Here is a 23,791-nt window from a genome sequence, read left to right as displayed (position 1 = left end):
AGCAGGAAGTGGAGAAACCTTCTCAAATGCATCTCCATCTTGATATGAGAGTATGGGTCCTTGCGATCTATTGAGCACATCTAGTCCATTCTTCTTCAGTAGAGGCAAAATGGACTGGAGTGTGACTGTCTGGAATTTTGCCTGTTTGACATGCTGATACAAATGACTCAGGTCCTGAATGGATCCGAGGTCCTCTGTTTTCTTGGGTACTAAAAAGAACTGCAAGTAGACTCTAGACTCTAGATTCTATCTGCTCTATGGAAACTGATTGGATGACTGTTTTTTCTAGCAGTTTGGAAAATTCTGCTGCTGCAAGTTCCCATTGGCTGGGTGGAACATTGGAACTTTCTTCTGTTTGATAGGGGGAAGGAATAATGGTATAACATAAGCTCTGGAGATTATGCTTAGCACCCATGAATCTGTGGTTATGTTTTGCCAAGCTTGTTGGTGCAAAGATAAGCATCCCTCAACTATCTCCAGAGTGCAGCAATCATAAAAAGTTGACTGCAGTGAGAGTAGAACTCCTACCTGACTATCTACGGACCACAGGACTTAACGCAAGTGCTACAGCACAAAATTAGTTGGGCAACCCTTTAGCAAAGCTGAAAGGGCTTTTCAGAGAAAAGCCCATGAAAGCCCTGGTTATGCAGTTTCCATCTGCCTCTATGGTAACATCTATTTTATTACCTCCTTCCAGCCACAAGGGGATCTTTTGCCAGGATTCTCCTGTTAAGGACTCTGTGACTTCCTGAACCAAATTCTCTCCTCATCCAACTGATTCCTAGAGGATCTAGGATCTTTGGGGCATGGAGAAGCAGATACCTACTGCAGAGGGAGTCTTGCCATCTCGCTGACTCATGGTGAGCATCTTTTTTACCTTAGGTCTGAACAGAATGAACCCATCAAATGGGGCATTAAAGAAGGATGTCATAAAGCTTTCAGCAAAGCTGCAGAGGTGTGTCCAGGCATGACAGCGAATGTAGATGCCAATGCCTGCTACCATAGCTGCACCATCAGCTGTGTCTGAGAGCAGATGTATGACCACACTGGAGGTAGATTGGAAGGTGGACAGTTGGAAGTCCATTGTCTTCTGGACATCCTCTGGCAGAACACCTGAGAGACACCTTGGATATTTCCTTCATCAGGCCTGTCTTAAATCTGGTGACATGAGCTAAATAATACAGTGCCCTAAGAGCAAAGGCGACTGAAACATACATATGTTTCCCAAATCAATCCATTGCCCTGGACTTACTATTAGGGAGTTGGACCAAGGAACTCTCTTCAGACAGGTCCTTCTTCATGGTTGCTGCTACAACCACTTCATCTACCAGAGGACCCTTGCTCCATCTTGTCTGTCTGCAGGGGTGGACAGAATTCTATTTGGCTTTTGGGGAATAAGGTTCACCATGTTAGGGTCTTTCCATGCCCTTTGAGCCATCAAATCAATGAGTGGATCAAATTGTTGTACTACCCAGGAAGAAACTGAGCTGGACCCAAAGGCTTCCAGGAATACTGACTCACCAGGAAAATGACTTTCTGTGGACCATCTCCCCTCTTTGATTCATCAATTTCAGAATTTTGCCAAAGATGACATCTTCAGAGGGAGATCTTGGGGAGCCTTCACTTTCCTACAAGTTGGTGTCTTTGGTGACAGACTCTGGTGAAGAGTCTAAATGCTTCTGTTTGCATATTTGTTTTCTATAAGCCAATGAAGGGGAGCACCAAAGGGTTCAGAATCAGACTGGGAGCTTACATAGGTAGTCTGGGAAGGCAGTGGAACCAACTGTCCCTATCTGACAGAAGGATGAAAAACAGAAGCTGATTCTAGTTAAGGTTTGGATGGCACCAATCTTGAAGAGAGCACATTTTCCCTCAGTATCAAAAGGACCATCTGAAAGCGTTAAAGGCTAAGGAAACCATTGACTCCCTATGTTCCCTCCTGTCCTCAGACATGAGGGAAACCTTAGAACTGATGGGTCTCGACCCAGAGGCTGACGTCAGTGCTGAGCTATCTAGTGGCAGATTGCTGAGGGGAAGATATGGCTTTGAAAGCTTTGAGGTGAAATCCCCCCATCCCCCCGAGCCTCAATGCCAAAACTTTGGGTCCAAGACTCCACTGGATCTGAACAGGTTGGACCCCAAAGAGGTAGAGAACCAGCTGGAGTTGAAGTCACCTGAACTATTAGCAACAGCAAATGACTCTGGGAACTAAATCTACCATCATGAATGAGCAAACCAGTTCCAGGCAAGAAGTTAGAGGAGGGGTGAAGGGGCTAGCACTTAGTATGTTCCCAGAGGATGGTACTGATAGAACCTGGAGGTGTATCTGCATTCTGAGAAATGTTCTCATCATACTGTCGACATCCTTTTCTGGTAGACTTCTCAAGGATCGGGAATATGATGCCACAGATGGTGGCCTGAAATATCTCTTCTCTTGTAAAATTAGAGACTGTAGTCTGGATCTGATTGGCCTTGGCAAAAACCAGGACTGAACAGGAGAATTTTTGTGCCAAGAGGCAGTCCACTGCAATAGTCTAGGTACTTTCAGATCCTATTCCATAGACAAAATTGGATCCAGCAACCTCTTGCAAGACTTCTGAGAGTGCCCTGTATCCTTATCTTTAGTTTTTTTCTTTGGACTTGTGTAGTCTGGAGTCCTTTTCCTTATCTGACTTTTCTCTTGACTTCTTTTCCTTGTATCTCAGAGAGGTGGTTGTTGAGGAAGAAGAAGGAGCAGCAATACCTCTCTGTGGAGGAAGGAGTCCCTTGAAAATTAGCTTTTCTTGTCTTGTTTGCAAGGTTCTGGCACTGAAACATGTACAGGCCTGGCATAATGTATCAAATGAGTGGCCCCTAAATAGTAAATGCAGAGGACGTGTGCATCCTGGGGAGGTAGCTTATGCCCGCATTCCATGCACTGTTTGAAGCTCTAATCATCAACCATGGAAAGGGCAAAAACACACATGCACACACAGAAAAAATGGCTGTATTTAACTATCTATATAACAAGCTAAGAGACACACTTCAACAACAGTTTTAATCTTAATTTAAGTATTTCTAATAATGTTACTCTGAGAGCTATATCACTAAGAAAACTCTTATCTATGTAAATATGTACATACACTTCTACTAACTATAACAATCCTAATTACCTTTTCTGCCTACCTAATCTAGAAAAAAAAACACTGAACTATTACAATTAGAGGAGGAGTTTGGAAAAAATATATCCACAAATGATAAGAAAATATGGGGCCCCTCAGATGCACAACTGAACAATTCAGACAGCAAACCCAATCTGAGGTCCTAAGGTGGAGACCAGGGAATTATGAGTAGGGGAGGAGTAAGAGCCCTGGAACAGAAGACCTTCAAGTTCAGTGCAGTGGTCGTATCTGAGGATCTATATTATATCATTGAACGCTTAAAAAAGCGAACGATGAATAATCAACCCCATGTAAGCAAAAGCTTACAATCTCAAAAGCTCAGAACAGTGAAATCGCTGTTCCAAAAAAAAAAAAAAAAAAAAATTGAAAGAATACATAAAGTGGGGGGCTTCACCCCCCTACTTAAATATACCAACTCCGAGATTGCACTACAGTGCTGAAAACGGCAAAGTAATGGAAGCAGCCAAACAAATTCTTTCCCTGGGAAAGATTTCACTTAAAAGCCATTTCGCTATTTTGTCTTTTCGTTGTTTTAAGTTCGACCAAGACGCATTCGATAGAATGCATCTTTGGTCATTTAATAGGAACTCGTATCTGACACCCACAGTTGAACTGAATGAAAATAGCATTGGATTCTCATGTTTTCTGTGAATGCCCTGTCTTCTAAACCTATTATTTTTTTGGATCAGCTATTCTTGAAAAACCTCATACTCATTCAGCCTTTTCTTCATTCCAGCCTTTGTTTTTTTAGATTCATTGGCTCACCTAAATAGATCCGTGGTGGTGCAGCAGTAGCGTTGTTGCCTCACAGCAAGAGGTTCTTCTGTTCGATTCTCGGCTGGAGTGCGGGGAGTGCCTTCTGTGTGGAGTCTGCATGTCCTCCCCGTGGTTGGGTGGGCATTTGAAAGACATGCGTAAATGGGCGTGCCTTTGTTGAAGGTTGAACGTCGAGCTGGCACCTCAGAATTTGTGAAAATCTACTGCCAGTCATTAGCGGACCGGAGTTCCGTTGTGGCGACCCCTAACCGGGAAAAGCCAAAAGACAACAACAACATTGGCTCACCTAAATAGCTAGTTAAAGTTTCTTCTATTTTTTTCCAGCCTTTTGCTATTGGACTTAATATATTCATAGTGATTCATTTATTTTAAATACCTCTCAGTGCATTTCATTTATTTTTTCCTTCAAATTACTGGAAGCCATTTCCTGTACCAGAGGTGAAATCTGAATTGATTTTTGCTGATTAACTGCAAGATTCTTTCCAGCCAGAGTTTGTCTTATCCTTTTTTGGTTCATTTTCTCTCAGGTTCTCCAAATTTCTTCTTTGCTGGCATCCAGGCAGTGTAATTTCTATCCAGCAGCCAATTTTAAGCAATCCGATAATTTTCCTGGTCCATTTTTTGGTTTCTCTTTTCACAATGAAGGAGCTCATATCAATCTATGATCATTGTGCAGCCATCTTCAAGTTCATACTTAGCCTTGATTGTACTGAATCTTCACATAGTGGCATTCGTGTGAAGAAGAATTGCTATATTAAACACTTTTCTTTTAACAAGTTCAGAAGTATTTTTTTCTGTAGTGTATTTAAAAATTACTCCAAGTCCATAGTCTGCTAAAGACCAAAAAATGTTTTAACTTTGCTTTCAGTGATATATAATTATTTTTACCAGTGTCTTGTAGTAGAAAAAAAATTGTACATAATATCAACGAGTAAACTCATGACTGCCTGCAAACTTGTTCTTACACTGCCGTTTGCATTTAGAGGGCAGACCATGTTTTAAACATTATCTTTCTTGTTAGGACTTTTCTTCTTATCTGGAATTTTCCTTCAAGTCTGATTCATAAGAATATCATTCCAAAATTCCACTTTGTTCTCTACCTTATTTTTGCTCTCTCCCTCTCTAGCTATGTCTGTTTTCACAGATGTCACAGCAACTTGTATTCCATTATATTTTGCTGATTTTAGATCGATCTTGACTGTCCTGCATAGTTTTTACACTTCCTTCTTTTCTGTCTTCTTATGTATTTGTTAACTGTTAAGTACACTGGTCTGATACTTACTGACAGCCATGATGCTGGATAAAATCAGTAAACATAAGCGAAGAATACCGTAATACAGGATATGAAATCATGGTGGCAGCTAGTAATTAATTTACATCAGTGGAAAGAATAAAGCAAGTAAATAATAATAGTTCAGGAACAAATGAAAGGACTTTATGACAAATGCTGTAATAAATTTGGTAAAACGTCTGGTAAGATAAAAATAATCAAAAAGGCAACTTCAGGTAGGTGGTCAGACTGGTAATTCAAACAGGTTGCACAGTGAAAAGGGAATGCATTTCAGTAAAATAAAGAAGCTGCAGAAAAGAAGCGACTAAAAGTAGCAGAGTAATGGAGTCTAGTAAATGTGATTCAACTGCACTAGCTAATTAGTATTGAAAACCCAGGTAATGCATAGGGAAAGAGGAATGTTGTGAGAAAGGAGAAGGCTGGGATATGTCTGCATAGAATACTGTGTGCAGTGAGTAAAATAATTATGTTAAGTTATACAGTCTAGGGACAGCATTGGCACTATGCATGGAGAAGTTTCATAGGTGCTTTCTTGAAGTAGCAGAATTACAATCAGAGTCACACGGACACTGTCAAAGAGGACAGATTACACTGGTTTAGGCACGTGCAGAAAAGCAGAAAACAATCAGGGGAAGAAGATTTGGAACAGGCAGAAAGAAAGCAAGAGGAAACAAGGGAGTGCAGCAAAGAGGTAGATGAATAGTGTGAGAGAAGACCTGCCAGAAGACTAGCTAGGGTGGGGTGAGAGGGACAATTGCCCTAGGTGCAAAGAGTTGGGGAAGTGCGATCACCAATCCTGATCTTTCTTTAGTGCAACACCATCTTTGAAAAGCTAGTATTGCATGTGTGGTGAAACCTGAGTACTGCAGTGCTCTGTGTGTGGTCTAAACTGTAGCAACTGTTTGCTACTTTTGTAGCAAGGAGTTTTCTACAGTTTAATAGAAAACGTTTTTTTTTTTTTTTTTTGTTTCTTAGCTGAGACATGATCTCTATAGTACTCCATGCAGGCAGGGTATAAACTGTAGCATTTGCTACAGTTTAAAAGAAAACTTAGTTTTTTGTTAACTAATACATGAGCACTGTACTGCTCTGTGCAGGCAAGGAATAAACTGCAACAATTTACTACATTTGTAGCAAGCAGTGTGCTAGAGTTTAAAAGCAGTTTTTTTAGTACATATGTGTGGAGAGGGAGGAGGATTGGAGGCAGGACACAGAAACAGAACCTGAATGCCTGGGGCAGGAAGTGGGGGGTGTAATGCATATAGCCATTTGGTTGGTGTGCCAGTAGAAGGAATGGCAGTTTTATTTTTGCTCTTGAATGGAAGAGCTGTATGGGGGGAGGCATGGATATGACCATAGCTGGCCTTAGGCATAGGCCAACTAGGTGGTCACCTAGGGCGCCGCTCTAGGAGGGGCGCTTTTTCAGTATTTATTTAATGTAGGTAGACCAGGATGGGGGCACTGGGTGGTGTGGTGGGGGGCACCGTGGAGCCCTTTTGCCTAGGGCACCAGTTGACCTAAGGCCACTCCTGGATATGACTATAATAAACCAGTCTCTAAAATGAAAAGATCGAATTAGTACAGTGAAGGTTTTTTTTTCTTTGTTTTTTGTTTTTAGAGCCGGGGTAGAAATTGAGTTATTAATACAATAAAAAGTTTTTTTTTTTGAGTTTTACTTGGAGTTGAGGGAGTGGGACATTGGTAGGGCAGCTATGCTTCTGAGACTGGCAAGAATCATGCATGACCGTTGAAGAAAGCCAGAAGAGTGGCATTGAAGAGAAAGAGATGGCAACAGTTGACAAACCAAAAAAAGGGGTTGATGATTACTGATATCTAGAGAAGATTACTGAACATGAAACCTGTTTTTCCCCCAAAATGTTTTTATTCCTTTTATAACACAATAACAGTAGTATAGTAACGAGAAAAAACAAATAAACTATATACAATGTCCATAACAACTAACAAACAATATACATAGAAGAACATTTGATGTTCTTCGTGTTTCACTGTTGCAGTCATTACTTTTGGGTAATCCTGCTGGCAGGTTGCCCTCAGTCAGCCTGAATTCCAAAGTCCAGGGTCCTGCATCAGCCACTGTCGCCCCTTCCCTGATGTCAGGTCATCAGGGGTATAAAATTGCCGTGCGGTGCCCGAAGCAGAAGCAGTTTGCAAGTGCCAGTCAGCTGACTCCTGAGATTTTCGAGTTCGAATTTCAGATCCAAAGTCTTCTATAAAGCTAAGTACCCCGTTAGGGAAACTTTTTTCTTGCTCCAGAACCGATGTCAGAAAAAGTTAATAATTGCATTTCTTGTGGGAAGCAAGTACCTCATAAGGACTTTCATTCTTACTGTATTCCTTGCCCTAGGCCCTGATTATAACTTTCTAGGTTGTCGGTTTTGTGCTAGATTTAACCAACGCACTATTAAGCTTAACTATTAAGATTTTGCATTAAACTACTTTGGACGCAGGTTTAATTATCCAGAAATGTCATCGGAAAGCCATCCAACTACCGGAGTTCACAAAAAATGCAAAGAAAAAGAAAGACAACCGAGGCCCAAAACTAACGAAGCTTCTCCTAAGCCAATCGCCGGTTGTCAGTGAGGCGCTTTCGCAGCCCTTGACGCCCACTACTTTAGAGTCGCAGGCCGCTACCGACTCCCACGTGGAGTCGGCTATGCTGCTGGAAACTCAAGGTATTGGAGCCTCGGACGCTATTTCTTCAGATGGGTTCAGAGCCACTGAGCAGGCACCGGCTTCTGAGGGTGTATTCAGATCTAAACATCTATACATTAAACCAACTTCAAAGGCAAAGACTAAAGCACCTTCAAAGACAAAGAAGCAAATTCAAGAGCCACGTGGACAGGCCTCCATGCCCAAAAAGCAGATGCTCAAAATGGCTGAAGACTTGATTACCTTGATCAGGGCCCCCCGCTAAGAGGCCTAAGGCAAAAGACTGACTATGAATCTTCAGATCAGGTTTCCATTTCTTCTGATTCCTCTTCTGATCAGAAATATTCTTTTCCACCCTTGGAGGATTCTGATGCTGAAGAATCTATACCTTCAGCTTCTCCTCCTGAGGACTATTCCTTTGGGGAAACCTTACATACCATGAGGGATGAGGGAGCATTTCCACTGGGAGTCCTGTGTTAGACATTGTGGATGATGTGTTTTCGGAGTCTAGCCTTACCCCTGACTCCTTACCTACAGCTCCTGTTAAGCCTGACAGATATTACAGGGTTCCTGACTCACATAAATTCCTTTTTAAAAACCCTGCTGCAGACCCAGAAACTATTTCTCAGTGTCCCAAAGGAGTTAAGGCTTCTGCTGCAAAAAACCCTACCCACTCTGACAGGGATTCTAGGGCACTGGATAGATGGGGAAAATGGTTTACACGTCTGCTACCTTGGCTATAAGGGCCTTAAACTGTCAGTTTCATATGCTCAAATATCAGCAACATGTCATGGCATTGCTTAAGTAGAAAATGTTAAACTCTGAATGTGCAGAAAACAAGGAAATGCAGGATATATTGCATGCAGCTGAACAAGTTGGAAAGCATACCTTGCAATGTGGTTTTGATTCTTTAGAGGCCTCCTGCAGGGCCGCAGTAACAGGCTCTGTAATTAGGAAGCATGCTTGGTTAAAGGAACAAAATCTGCCTGAACATGTTAAAGTTAAATTATTAGATGCACCTTTACAGCATGATACTTTGTTTGGTGTTAAGGCAGAAGAGGTGTTATAGAAAATGGAGGACAAAGCTAAATTTATGCAAACAGTCAAAGATTTTTTACAAGTACAGCCACCAAGGTTCAGTAGACACTGCCCAACAAAGAATTGGTCCTTTCCTGTGTCAGACAGACCTCAAAGGGGCAGACCCAGATGCCCTAGAGGCAGATCCCAAGTGCAAGGTTCATTCGCCTCAAAGCAATGGGGGGGCCTCTACCTCCAAAGTTGGAGAAGACAAATCACAACTATTCAGGAAACAGTCCCAATGACTTCACCCTGCCTGCACCAAGCACTTATCTCCTGGCAGCCCCCTTAGGGGGAAAATTAGCACTTTTTTCACAAAATTGGCACATTATAACCCAGGACAAGTGGGTCTTAAATATCGTGTCACAAGGCTACAAGTTCCATTCCATATCCTGCCAAAAGCAAACGGCTGGCCAGATCTGCCAAAAAATCAATGGGCAAAGGCACAAAACAAGTCTCATCCCTTATGGACATGGGGGCCATTCGACTAGTACCAGAGCAAGAGCAGGGACAAGGATTTTACTCAAGGCTGCTCTTGGTACCCAGAAAGGACAAGGCCTGGAGGTCAATACTAGACTTATCTATTTTGAACACATACCTGGATATTCCAAAATTCAAGATGTTGACTTTGCAGCAACTTCGGCCCATGCTGGGCAAGAATGCTTGGCTTGTGACTTTATACCTAAAAGGCATACCTGCATGTCCCAATCAGACTAATATGCAGAAGATACCTCAGATTTAAGGCTGGCTCAATGCATTACCAATTCTCTGCACTGCCCTTTGGCTTATCTACTGCGCCCAGGGTCTTTACAAAGTGCCTGGCACCAGTAATTGCATTCTGCATACAAAGAGGAGTACAAATATATCCTTACTTGGACAACTGTCTAATTCAAGCAGAGAACAAGGACATTCTTCTACAGCATCTGGCATTTGTGAAAAGACTTCTAACATGCCTAGTGTACACAGTCAACGAAAAGAAATCAAAACTAGTACCCTCTCAAGAGATAATATTCCTGGGTGCAAGCTTAAATACAACTGCCCACATGGCACTCAACAGACAGCCTTCAAGGACAATTCCTGCCAGGAAGGAAAAATTCTCTGGCAGACTAAAACAATCAGATCCTGCACAGCCAACTCAGGACTTAAACCTGGCAGCATGGTGGATAATTGTGCCAAATATTCCTTTCAAAGTGGATAGGAACCAGAGCTGCAGCCACTACAGCAGCCTTTCTCAGGGGAGTACCAACCAAGGACATTTTAGAGGCTGCTACTTGGAGTTCAGTGCACACCTTTACCAAGCACTATCATCTGCCACTCTACTCTAAATCCAGGGCAGGTTTTGCCACTGCAGTTCTGCAGGGCCTCATAGCCACTCCTAATGCCGTTTAGCTCCAGACTCCCATCCATAGCTTTGGGACTCTACCAAAAAGTAGTGACTGCAACAGTGAAACATGAAGAACACAGTACAGTTGTGTACACTTACCATAAATGTAGATGTTTGAGTGTATTCACTGTTGCAGTCCAGGTTACCCACCCACCATCCCCCTTTTTCTTCTGATGGAACCTATCTTTCCTTCTCTGATTTATACAACCTATGTGGTGTATTTGCTTGTAGATGAAGGTAATGTGTACATTGGTGCATGTATTTCTATGTATATAAATTTTGGCTACCCTTTTAGGGGGCACCTGATATCTGGGGCAAGAAAAACTAAAGAAAATGGCGTCGGCCGCATCTTTAATACCCCTGACGACCTGATGTTAGGGAAGGGGTGACAGCGGCTGACGCAGGACCCAGAACTTTGGAATTCAGGCCGACTGAGGGCAACCTGCCAGCAGGATTACCCAAAAGTAATGACTGCAACAGTGAATACACTCAAACATCTACATTTATGGTAAGTGTACACAACTGTACTATATTTCTCTAACAGATTAGACAATTTTGTCCAAGCAATTAAATGATGTGTTGTGGTGTTAGCCCTTGCTTTTATAGTAGAAATCTCATTCATACAAATGTATTTCACAAGATGAATAAACTCAACTTTAAAGACAGGGGTATATTGGGATTTCCAATTAGTAACAATTTTCCCTGCTATACAGAGGATAGACCATAGTAAAAATGTTTTTTAGGAGTGACTTCAGGAACAAGAACATTGAATAGGATAAAGGAGTCAGAAATGATATATCTGTGATTTCATAGAGCTTTACAAAGATATTTAAAATCTAACCAAAATGGGGAAATTATTTTGCAATTAACAACCATATGTATCCAGTCAGCATCAGGGTGTCTACATCTCCAGCATTTCATTTCATCTTTCTTGTACATTATTGCTAGTCTATGTGAAGTGAAAAAGCATCTATGTAAAAATTTCCATGTGTATACACACCAGAACAGGGAAGATGTGGATTCCTTCACCAACTGTAAACAAAGTTTTTTATCTTTTTCTGAGAATACTTGTCTATTAACTTCACTTGAATAATTCCTGAAAATAAACATCTGTTTTGCTAAAATCATTTCTGAGAATTTTATAAATAACAGGTATGTATGTATGAAGTGTTCTTGGGTGAGCTATTAATAATTGTTGAGATAAAATCCAAGATTTTTAAGTTTCTCTTATTATATACCTCTAATGAGGGTAAGAGCTTAATATGTATAAATTCCTTACAAGTTTGGATGTCCAGCCAATTGCAATTTTGCAGACTATATCTGCTGATCAACTAGTCTGCAGAACTTATTTTACTGGCTGAGAGAAATTGCTCCCAATATAATAGGTCACCCTTCTTAAATTCTAACATTTTCTGAGTATCAAAAGATATCAAACATTCATGTGTGTAAACAATAGGGAATATAATTATTAAGAAATTCTTAATTGAATAGAAAACATAAGCTTTTTAAACAACAGCAATATTTGATTTATAAGAAGTGTGAAAACAAGTTTTGACTTTTCACTTTGAATGCTTATTTTTAAAATCTGTATAAAGATTTTTGTATGTATTTGAGTATATGTTTCAAGCAATGTTCTATTACTATTAACAAGGAAGGCTTCATGTATTGATTTCCAATAGGATGTATAAGAAGTATTATTCCAAAGCAACACTATGTTAATAAATGTGGAGATTAAATAAAAATCAATATTTGGAAACCTATAGCTCCTTCATCCCAGCTTGTGGTGTGCCAGAGAAAAGAAATTCTTGTTTTTTTGGGATGCCAAAGGAAGTTGAATAATAAGTTATTAATTTTCTGTTTAATTTTAACAGGTGGGGAATTATTAGAGCTTGGCCAAGGAACAAGATTTTAGGTAACAGTATAATTTTGATTAAAGTTAGTCTGTCTTCAAATGTGAAGACAAGTCTGTTCCAGCTCAGCTGTCTATTAGACTAGTAATTGAGTTTGTAAGTTGTTGGTAATTAGATGTGAGCTTTAAACAGATGTGGCCAACTTAGGTATTTGAAAACTTTATCTATATCAAGGCTTAAAATAGAAAGCTAATTTTTTTTCTTGTTTGCTAAGGTCTGTTAAGGGCAGTAATCTTAACTACATTGGCTTGTACCTTTCTGTTTTTGATAAACCCAGTTTGGTCTTCATGAATTAATATTGAAATAAGATAGACATGAATATCTTGTAATCAATGTTAAGCAAATAAATTGGCCTGTATGATGTGCAAAGGTTAGGCTGTTTATTTGGTTTTAAGATGGGAGAGATGACAGAATATTTCCATGAGGGAGGGATGTTTGCTGTAATTTTAGCTTCTTGGAATGCACTGAGTAAGATTTTCAAGATGTTATCAGGTAAGAGTTTGTAAAATTATGGAATTAGACAATCCAGCCCTGGTGCCTTTTTTGTCTTAAGATTTTTTATTTGTTCCTTTAATTCTTTAAAGGAAAAGGGTTTGTCTTTGTTACTAATATTGTGTTTTGATAGCTTCTTTTGAATATTATTTGCAAGAAAGTTGTCTATACTTTGTTATCACTTGTAGATGAGTTATTAATATTCTTGATATTTTTATATCTAACTTTGATAGTCTGATTATTTCTAGTGTACATTATTTCTTTTATATGTCTTTTTTCATTTAAATATTTAGACCTAATCGCAATCCTGTGCATACTCTTGGGATTAATTGAGTAGGTCTGTAATCTGAATTTTTCCAGATTTATTGATATTTTATGCTGCATGATATCCTAATATTCCTTGTTCAGTTTACATTTGTCAGCTAATGTACATTTGTCATTTGATGTAAGTTTTAATTTTAGTTCAGCAGTTTCTTTTTGTATGTCTACCAGTTTTTTATCCCAGTCTTTCCTTTTATTTATATACCAACTTTTGACTTTACCATGTGAGGCTACCTTTAAAGTGTCCCATAGGATAATATCTGAAACCTATCCATTATTATTGGTGTCTAGGCAAAGCTTTATTTCATCTAGAAATCATTCTTTAAATCCTTGTACTATTACTAGATAAGCAGGTAGTCTTTGGCTGAGGTTTAAGAGGTTAGTATTTGCATTACACTGAAGGTGATAGCATTGTGGTCAGACATAGGGCATGATGTCAGCATTACATTATCAGTTTTGGCCAGTAAAGAACTAGTTACAAAGACTTTGTCTATGTTGGTTTGTGTGCCAAATCTGTAAGAGTAAGAATACTTCCGGGAGGATAATATTTTTATACCATCTGTTTCAATTAGGTTGTGGTCTTTTTTGTAGTTGTTCAAGTGCTTGGCAACAGGGGACATCTTGAAGGACTTAGAGCTTGTGGTATCAGTGGAGGACAAAATACAATTAAAATCACCCACTAATAGTAACTCACCTTTAGATTTTAATGTTATGGTGTTTAAATGTTTTTTCACAGTTTTAGTCTCAATACCCAGTATCAAGTAGGTGTTTGCAAAAGTGTACATCTTTTTATCTAGTTTTAGTATGACTAAAGCAAGCATGCCATCATTATTTGAGTACGAGTCAACTATTTCTGGAATTCTCATTGATTTTCTGTATAAAATTAGGACACCTCTTTTTTTTTGTGGTTGTAGTTTGAACTTACCAAAATCTTATAATCCTTAAAGGTTAATTTGTTTACATCTTCTGTTGCTAAGTGGGATTCCTGAATCAATGCAAAATCTGCTTTATGTAGCATTAAATATTTGTTGACACTAATCCTTTTCATGGGGTTGTACGCAACCCATTGATATTAATAGATATAAATGTTAAATATTATCATTTGATGGAGACTGCTGTTACAAGTAAAACTGAAAAGTGCTTTCCTTGATTCATTATGACAAATACATTTTTAAAGCTGTTATAGACAATTTAGAAACTCTAAATTTGAAAATAAAATGATATATTTTAATAACCTTCTGCATGGATAAACTATATCCAGGCTGACTATATCTCTCATAGAAGCCACAAACTAACCCTCTCATGACATCTGTTGGGAATTCCTAGCTACTGCAGGTTAATAGCAAGCAGAAAGGAAACTGCATGTACATTAAAAACATATAAAAGGAAAATTTTAATTTAATATACTATTTATGCATGAACTAAGAACACGAAGCTGTATACAATTTCTTAAAATTCTTTTTATCTAAACAGACTAAGATAAATTGATTAATCCTAATAATTATTTGTTGCTATGAGTAAATACAGGACCGTAATGTCATTAAAGCAGAAAGGAAAAAAGATGCATTTAAAACTGACACTGTCAGAAACATATTTGTAATTCTTATTTAAATATAAATGTAATTCAGATTAAATAGATCACTATTTACAGTAAAACATATACTTATATGACTTTTTAAATAAAAAATAATTACTAAATGAATGAAAACACTGTTCAAACGATCATTCTTGAATCTGGCTGGCTGTTCAGTGGGTTCCACTTCATATCATCGAAATTTCAAATTTCAAATCATCGAAACCAAATCGTCAAAAATTCATATAATCGAATCTCAAATCATTGAAAACTATAAAGCAACTAGAAATAACATCCCAAACACATTTTACTATGTTTATGCAGGGGGCAAGCCCCCCGCATCCCCCATGTGGGGAGCTCTGCCCCACACCCGTTGTAATTAAATATACCAACTCCTAGGTCGCACTACAGTGGAGGTAAGGAAATTACCTTTTTCCCCCACTGTAATGCGACCTTGGAGTTGGTATATTTAATTACGGGGGTTGTGGGGGCATAAACATAGTAAAAACTTTGTGGAATGTTATTTCTAGTTGCTTTATAGTTTTCAATGATTTGAGATTCGATGATATGAGTTTTCGACGAAATGAGTTTTCGACTATTTGGTCTTGATGATTTGAAATTTCGATGATATGAAGTGGAACTGTTCAGTGAGGAGAAACAGGTTCAGAGGTCATGTCTACTTCCTGGAAGACATCACAGATTGTTTGTCATCAGGTTGCAAGTTAAATGAAGCCTTTAGAAGCTTGAGCTTCTCACAAAAGTTGTCAAAATTCCATCAAAAAAGTAAGCAGGCAGGGATTTTCTAGTGAAGTGAAGCTTTTAAGCATAACTTGTAAAATGATGAATATTTCAAATAAAGGCTCCAAATTATCAACCATGCACAGCTATAAGATATATTAGCTAAATGGAGCACATTTGTTCATAGCTTCAGAGGTTAGTACTAGGCTATTGGCTCAAGGGCCTAATTAAGCCTAGCCAACAAGGTTCCCTGGCTTACACCACCCAAGAAAGATATTTTCCTTCTGCCTAAGTCGAGCAGAGCCGCAGAAGTGATCCCTGAGGTGTATTTCCTATTTCCTATCCATTCATCACGATTTTTCTTGAAGAGTGCTAATGAGTAACTTTGCTTGACATAGATGGGTAGCTTGTTCCAGAGTATGGGAAGTCTCTGGGACAGGAATCTATCCCTCCAGCATGTTCTGTTTATTGTGGTGACAAGGTTTAGGTCCCTAGAGCATGTAGCTTGGAGGGACTGGGATTTCGTTAGGTGTAGCATATCCAACAGCTCTGGGTTTGACATATCCTTGTATGTTAGGCAAAGATCACCTTGGAGTAGGCGATATGCTGCAGAGTAAAGCTAGAGTTTTTTGAGACAGTCAGCGTAGAACATCTGTTTGAGGCCAGTAATCCTCTTTGTGAGGTACTTCTGCAGCCTTTCCAGCTGCTGCAGATGTCTTGTGAGGTACAATCCAAAAGGGGTGTTGTACTCTATAATGGGTCTAATGAGTGTCAAGTAGAGGGGAACAATGACCTCTTTTTTTCTGGATGAGAACCCTTTTGTGATGAGGTGTGCCACATAGAAGGATTTTCTGACTACTGCTGTGATGTGATTATCAAAGGAGAGACTACTGTCCACCTGGGTCCAAAGGCTTCTTATCACACATTCGGTGTTAAGTAGATTGCCTCCTATGTGGTAGTTCATGGGTACAGAGTTTTTACCAAAGGGGATGACAATGCACTTTTTGGCATTGAGCTTGAGGTCATGGCTCTAACACCAGGCATCTTTCTCAGTGAGGCCCCTCTCTAGGATGTCCACATCACTTGGGGACTCGACTATGGCTCCTAGTTTACAGTCATCTGTGAATTTCGTTAGCCAGAGACCTTCTGTGTTAGCCTGTACTTCAGAGAAGTAGATACCAAACAGGAGAGGTCCCAGGACTGAACCCTGCGGTACTCCACTTGTCACTGGTTTGAAGTCAGATTTGGAGTGTACAACTTTTACAGTGTGGGTTCTGTCAGTGAGCCAGTTGCAACCCATCTTGTGAAGTAGGGATTTATACCTAGTTTATTGAGTTTATCTATAATTCCAGAATGGGTAATGGTGTCGAAAGCCTTGGCGAGGTCAAGATAGGCTGTGTGAACCACCTTACCCTCATCTATGGCTTTGGTGACTGCCTCAAAGAAGTCGATCAGGTTCAGGAGGCATGATCTGCCTTTCACATATCTGAAGTGGGTGGAGTCCAGAGTTTGGAGGTTACCAATGTCATTGTTTATGAGTTCCATCATGATATGTTCCATGGCCTTGCAGACCAGGTTCGTCAGGCTAATAGGGCGATAGTTCCCAGGATACGTGGTGGCTCCCCCTGTGTGGAGTGGAATAACTGTTGCCGTGCACCATTCAGTGGGCACAAAGCCTGACATGAGGCTATGATTGAACATGGTGCTTAGGTGGGGAGCCAGTTTGTTCTGAAGTTCATGTAAAATGCAGCCTGGGATGTTGTCCAGTCCCTTGGATGCTGTGTTTTTGGCTTTAGAGAGTGCAGCTTTTACCTGCGTAGTTGTGATTGCAAGGACTCTGCATTCTTCCGGTATAGATATGGTCCCTTTAGGGGGTGAGAGGGGGGTAAAGTTAGCACTGAACCTATCTACCAGGATGTTGGCAATATCACTTGGTTCTGTAATTTTCATGCCATTGTGCTGTAACTCAGTGCAGATCTGGGTGTTGCCATTGAGATTCTTGACATAGCTATAGAATGCTTTGTGGTTGTCTTTAGAATCAATGGTGATTTTGTTTTTGTAGCTAGCTTTGGAAGATCATATAAGGCATCTCAGCTTCTTACTGAGGCTGAGCAGGGAGCTCTTCCACTCATGGGATTTTACTCTCTCTTACAACAATTTCTTCCTTCTGTTGTAGAGTTTGTTTATGGCAAGGGACCACCAAATTGGCTTCCTATTTTTGGAGGATAGCATCATGGTTCTGTTCTGCTTATAGAGTTCATTTGTGTAGGATTCAGCAGTCTTAACTGTATTGGCCATCTGCATGGGTGTCATGAAGTTCGCCACTTCTGCCTTAAGCATGAAGTTGGCTTTGGAAAAATTTTTTACAGTGGTTTCCTTAATGGGGGGTGGGGGCGGGATGTAAATATCTAGGGTAATTAGCTTATTGTCGGATCTGACCAATGAGGAGTTGACTTCAGGTGTGGAACACTGGTCACTCATGTTGGTAATGACTAGGTCTAGGATATTGTTGCCTCTAGTGGGGATGTGGATGTGGATAAGTTGATCCAGGGCTTTGGAATTTATGAATTCCAGAAAGCATTGAGTGAAGGAGTTGGTACATGAGTAGTTTTCCCAGTTAATGGTAGGTAGTTGAAATCACCCATTATTAGGGTGTTTGGTTGAACCCTAATATTTTCCAGTTTATCAAGAAAAGAAGAGTGGGAATCCTGAGGCATGGTGGGGGATCTATAGCAAGCTATAATTTGGATTGCAGTTTTGCCCAGAGTTAGTTGCACTTGAATAATCTCGGATGTATTATGCTGAGCAACTAGCCTGGAGGTGTGGATATCCTTAATGAATATGGATACACCTCTGCCTTTGGTGTTCCTGTCCAGTTTAGATGACTGAAAGGTGTGGTATGAGTTATAGCCTGGTAATGCAGGGATGCTCTCTGGAGCCTTGAACCAGGTCTCAGTCACTGCACAGATATTGATATTCTCCATTTTAAGGATTCATAGATTCATAGATTAGTACTAGGCTAACTGCCCTTGTGGACCATTTTCAGCCTAGCCAGTTGCTTAATGTGAGAATCAAACCCTGCACCTTGTGTTTGTGAGGTAAACAGCTTAACCATTATGCCAACATCCCACCCCCTTTATGCTAACATCCCACCCCCCTCGCTCGAGTGAGTGCATTTAGACTTCTAGCATTGAGTAGCATTGCCCTCAGTTTTTGCTTGCCATTTCTTGTTACAGTGGTGAATTTGTCATTTGAACCTTGCCTAAAAAAGGCACTATAGGGGTGGCAAGAGCCTTAGCCAGTATCCGGAATCCCAGGGGCAACAGGTGCAGGCCATCTCTGGCAAAGCATCGTGGTCTGCTGGCCATGTTGTCCCAGGTAGACAGATACTGGATCCCCTTAGAATGACACCAGAAGCTTAGCCAATTGTTGAAGTCAATAATTTTGTCCTTGTACTGCGGTATCATTCTGGGTGACGGTAGGATGCTACTCAGGGCTAGGGTCATACCTGCCTGGGATACAAGATTGGAGAGCTCTTCCATGTCTCTTTTCATGTAGTCCAGGGAGGTACATCTCAGGTCGTTCACACCAACATGGACAATGACATAGTCATATTTGTACTTGTGGAGTGACCTGAGTGCATGGGTTATATGGCAGATTCTGGCACCCGACAGGCAGCTGACAGTAACCTTCTCCTTGTTTAGCCTGGTGAGTGGGACATCAGTGTACCTGACTATGGAGTCACCTATGACTAGTGTGTTGGGTACGTTGTTTTGCCTTATGGGCTGTGGTTGAGTGGCACACTGAGTCTGTGGGCTGTGTGTCATTTGGGTTGTGTTGGGGGTGGAGGTTGCTTGCATTTCTACTTTGGAGGTCTCTGCTGCTTGGTCAGATTGTTATTGAGAGCCTCTGCAAATGTTTTTGTTTCTCTGTGTTTGGATTTTGGTGATGTAGATTTTGTGGTGGGACTATGTGATGAGTATGGTATGGTGCAAGTGTTTACCTTCTCCTCTTGACTGTCAAGTTCAGTCTTGGTTGGAGAGAGCTTTGCCTCCAGTTTAGCTAGATAAGTGCATCTCTCACAGGTTGTAGTGCTGGGTGGTTGGAGGAGAGTGCAGAAGTCCTGTTAAGTAGTAAATGTATATATAATAATAAAATGTTACCACTTTCTTTTAAAATACGTAACAGTAACACAGTAAACATTTCCCTCTCCTGCAGTGATTAAATACTATGATAGAAGGACTAAAACAGAAAGGGAAGGCACATACATGAAGAAATAAGTATAGGATATAACATAAATATAAATGTATGAAATGAGTAAGTGATTTTGTACTATTTCACTATGCTATGGCATGTATATAAAGAGATAAAATTATAAAATAGTAGTTTGCAGTTGGATAAGATTTTGATTTACTTGAATTTTGAGTAATATATATGTATATTATGTATAAAGTTAGCATTGTTGTGGGAAAGATAATAGGAGAGAAAATTATAAAATAGTAGTTTGCAGTTGGATAAGATTTTGATTTACTTGAATTTTGAATTATATATATATTATGTATAAAGTTAGCATTGTTGTGGGAAAGATAACAGGAGAGAAAAAAGTTACATCACCTTCCATGTATGATGCCACATTATTTAGAAGGGAGTATACAAAAACTTGCATTAAATATGAAGTTGTGTATAATCATTTGTCTCTGGGTATCTTTTTTCTTTGATAGTCCACTCATTTTTTGAAGCTTGTCTTTTTAAGTTAATTGAAGAATCCATGGGTTCAGGTTGACTGAAAAGGTTCTTGTTTGGACAAATGTGGATGCTTCTTCGAGAGAGTCAAACGTTTTCTTTCCTTGTGGCAGGGGTAGTCTTATTCTTGCTGGGAATATGAGTTTTGCTTTTATTCCTTCCTTTTTTAATGATTTTATTAGAGGGACATGTGCTCTTCGCTTGGACATTACAAGAGGTGAAAAGTCGTTGCCAAACCAGATAGTTTGGTCACCAATTTTTAATGGAGCAAGGGACCAAGCAGTTCTTAAAAAAAGGTCTTTGTCTTGAGTGAAGATAAATCTTACAATAATAGATCTTGGATGGCTGTTTTTACTGGGTACAGAAGTTGTAGTTAAAGACCTGTGTGCCCTTTATATCCCTAAAGATAGTGCTTCAGGTAGGTTTAGGATTTTAAGAATACAAGAAGTCAGGAAATTAATCATATTGTCCCCCTCCATCTGTTCCGGGATGCCATGGATTCTTATGTTGTTCCTCCAGGTTCTGTTCTCAATGTCGTCTATCATTTCAATGAGTCTGGTGTTTTCTTGAAGAAGAAAGCCTATGTTTTTCTCTCTTTCTGTTAACATGTAGTCTATATCTGCTACAGAATCTTCCAAAGCAGCAATCTGGGCAGTTTGTTGTTTAAGGACTTCATTTAATAAGGTTATTTGTTTGGTAGTATCTTCTTTTATATTGTCCACTTTTAAGTGTAATTTGTCTATTTTACCCACCAAGTCTTGAACTGTAGTAAGTATTGCCTGTATTTCTTTCTTCACTGGAGTTTTTGCTGAGAAAATTTGGAGCTGCTCATCTTCCTTTGTGAATGTGGTTTCAATCTCCTTTCTATCTGAAAGTTTGACAGAAAAATATGATCATTTTAGCTTACAAATTACACCGTGTAGCTTACAACTTCCAGAATCTGATGTTAGTAGTTTCAGGTCTTTGTTGGTGAAATTAAATAAAAAATCCTGTCAGGAAAAAATGAAGACTGCAGAGCTCAAGAAGTCTGCTGGTTTCAACTTGCCATCCAAGCCACGCCCCAAGCCTGTTTTTTTTTTTAAACTAAGTAATGTTACAAAATGAAGAAGATAATCATCCCAGAGTTTTGATGCAACAAGGGAAAATGCTTGACTACTAGTGATCATACAAACAAAGTTTTCTGCACAGAACTTTAGCCCCAGCTGAATGTAACAGTCGGTGTTAAGTTGTCCAATCTTGCCTTCATTCTTGCTGGATGGGTTTGGAGCCGATCCTCGGCTCCGACTCGGCCACTTACTATAGCTCGAGAGCTCTTTACTGGCTCGAGGCTACCCTTTATCCCAGAATGCCCAGCGACAGCTACCCAGATCTCATTTGCCGCTTTAGCTGCGAGGTTGCGATCAATACTGGCTCAGGCTTAATATAACCTTTTTCTCTATTAAATTTAAATAATTTGCTTAAAATTTGATATATTTTTTCTCTCTTATACTACTTTGTAAGTTTCTTTTATTGTAAGCCCCTTATCTCGTCCTTGTGTTTTTTTGTGCTGTGTTGGCCATTGCCCCTTAGTTGCTAGGCCTTGTGTTATTCCCTGAACTCGTTTAACTTAGAGATTTCTTCCCCCTCCCCCTTAAGGACAGCCGTTTAAGTTAGAGGCTCTCCTTTAAGGTCTTTATTAATTTTTAGTTTACTACTGTAGTGTGTTTTTTTGTTAAAATGTCTAAGGAAGTTAAAACCTCAGGTTTTAAAAAGTGTGACTCATGCTGTCAGAAGATGTCTCTTGACAGATGGGCACACTAGTTGTATTTACTGCCTGGGGGCTCTGCACCTGCAGTACTCTTGTTCTATTTGTCATGCCTTTAGTCCTAGGGTCCTGCAGGAGCAGAAAAACAAGCTTATCCTCCATGGATTCTTAAAACAGGATTCTCCGGCTAAAGCATCTCAGCCAGTGAAACCTTTGAAACCAGTCAAGCCGTTGGCTCCATGTTCGGAACAGCCCTTTGAGCTTGACAAACCAAGTGCGTCGGTGCCATCTGGCACCAACAAGACTACTCATCCATCAGCTCCAACTGTTACTTTGGAGCCGTCTCGGAGTCACAAAAGAGTCTCCTTCATTGGAGCTGATTCGCTCGGTGTCACAATCACCTTTACTTCAAAGCAAGTTTAGTCATCGCTCATCTTTCCAGTCCTCTCGATCCTCGAGGTTATTGGATCAGGATGTGGAGAGAATGGTCAGTAGGTTGCTTAAGTCACAGGCCCTTGCTAAAATGCTTTTGAGCCCGCTTCAACAGGCTTCGGCTCCATCCGCTTCGAATTCAATTCGTCCACCGACTATGCTTAGTTTGGAGCCAGAGTCAGTGGTTCCTACAGCTCCGATGACTTCCTCTTCGGCTCCAATGTTGACTCCGATTACCTTGGTTCTTCCTCCCATCGAGGTATCTGGGCACCAAAGCTCTCTCATCGACTCTGAGGGGAGAAGTGGCATCGGACCCTTGTCTGACCCCGCTCTCCCTCTTACAGCATCGGCTCAGTTGAGCTCAGCTCCCACATCGGGATTCCTGTCTCTTTGGAGCTGGAGCCCTCCTTGTGTTGAGACCATGATGCCTTCAAGGTCATGTGGACAGTGCTGTCACCACAGATGGCTCCACTATCGGTTCCATCGGCTCTGTCCCTCTCGGTGCCTGTGACAACCTCTCCTCCAGTCCCAAAGCGTAGGGAACCTATGCCCCAGGACACCCCATTGGGTGAAACCTTTTCTTCCAAAACCTCCCCAGAGCATTCTGAGCAGGCTTTCTGGAAGAAAAAGTGCAAGAGGAAGCACCAAGACTCCCCTGAGTCTGTCACCTCAGATACAGACCTGGATGAATTGGAGAGGTCCCCCTCTGAAGATGTTTCCTTTTCAGACATTCTTGAGATTCTCAGGCAGAGGCATAGCAGGACTTCCCTAGTCACCTCTGAGGATGAGTTTGTATGCCTGGATGCATTTGGTTCCTAACCTTCCACCTCCTGGGTGTCTCCGCCTTTTGAGCCACTCATGTCTGTAGTGTCTCAAAAGGCTTGGTCAGCTCCAGATTCCATGGAACCTGTCCCGAGGAGACCCAATAAATTCATCACAGCTTTCCAAGATAAACAATTCTTGACTAAAAGTTTCCCAGTTGATGCCATGGTGGTAGCAGCAGCCACAAAGAGAAAGTTAGCTGAAACCTCCTCATCTGTCCATTCACCAAATAAAGACTCTCGTACACTGGACAGATATGGGAAGTGGATGTTTTCATCAGCGACCTTCTCCCTTAGGTCCCTGAAATATCGTTCCCATTTTCCTAGGCTTCAGTGGGATCTCCTAAAAGAGCTTGGAGATACCCTACAAGATCCCACAGCTGAGGGAGCTTCAGCCAAGTTAACTACCCAGCTGGTGACTCTTAATTCAATAGTCAACTCCGCCATGAGGCTTATTTCATACGCAGCCGATGGAGCGAGTAGAGCTGCAGGAACAGGAGTGGCTCTTAGGAGACATTCTTGGCTGTGGCTGTGTCAGCTTGCAGAACCTTTCAGAGTGTCCTTCACCAATACCCCCTTTGATGGCTCCTCTCTCTTTGGACCTCAGGTGAAAGGCATGCTTACCAGGTGCCAGCAGGAAGGCAAGACGCTCTCTGA

This window comes from Protopterus annectens, chromosome 17.part0 (assembly GCF_019279795.1).
Source record: "Protopterus annectens isolate FY-2018-M chromosome 17.part0, PAN1.0, whole genome shotgun sequence".
Taxonomy (NCBI): domain Eukaryota; kingdom Metazoa; phylum Chordata; order Ceratodontiformes; family Protopteridae; genus Protopterus; species Protopterus annectens.
The sequence above is the reverse complement of the archived record's forward strand: the minus strand, read 5'-3'. Positions refer to the sequence as shown.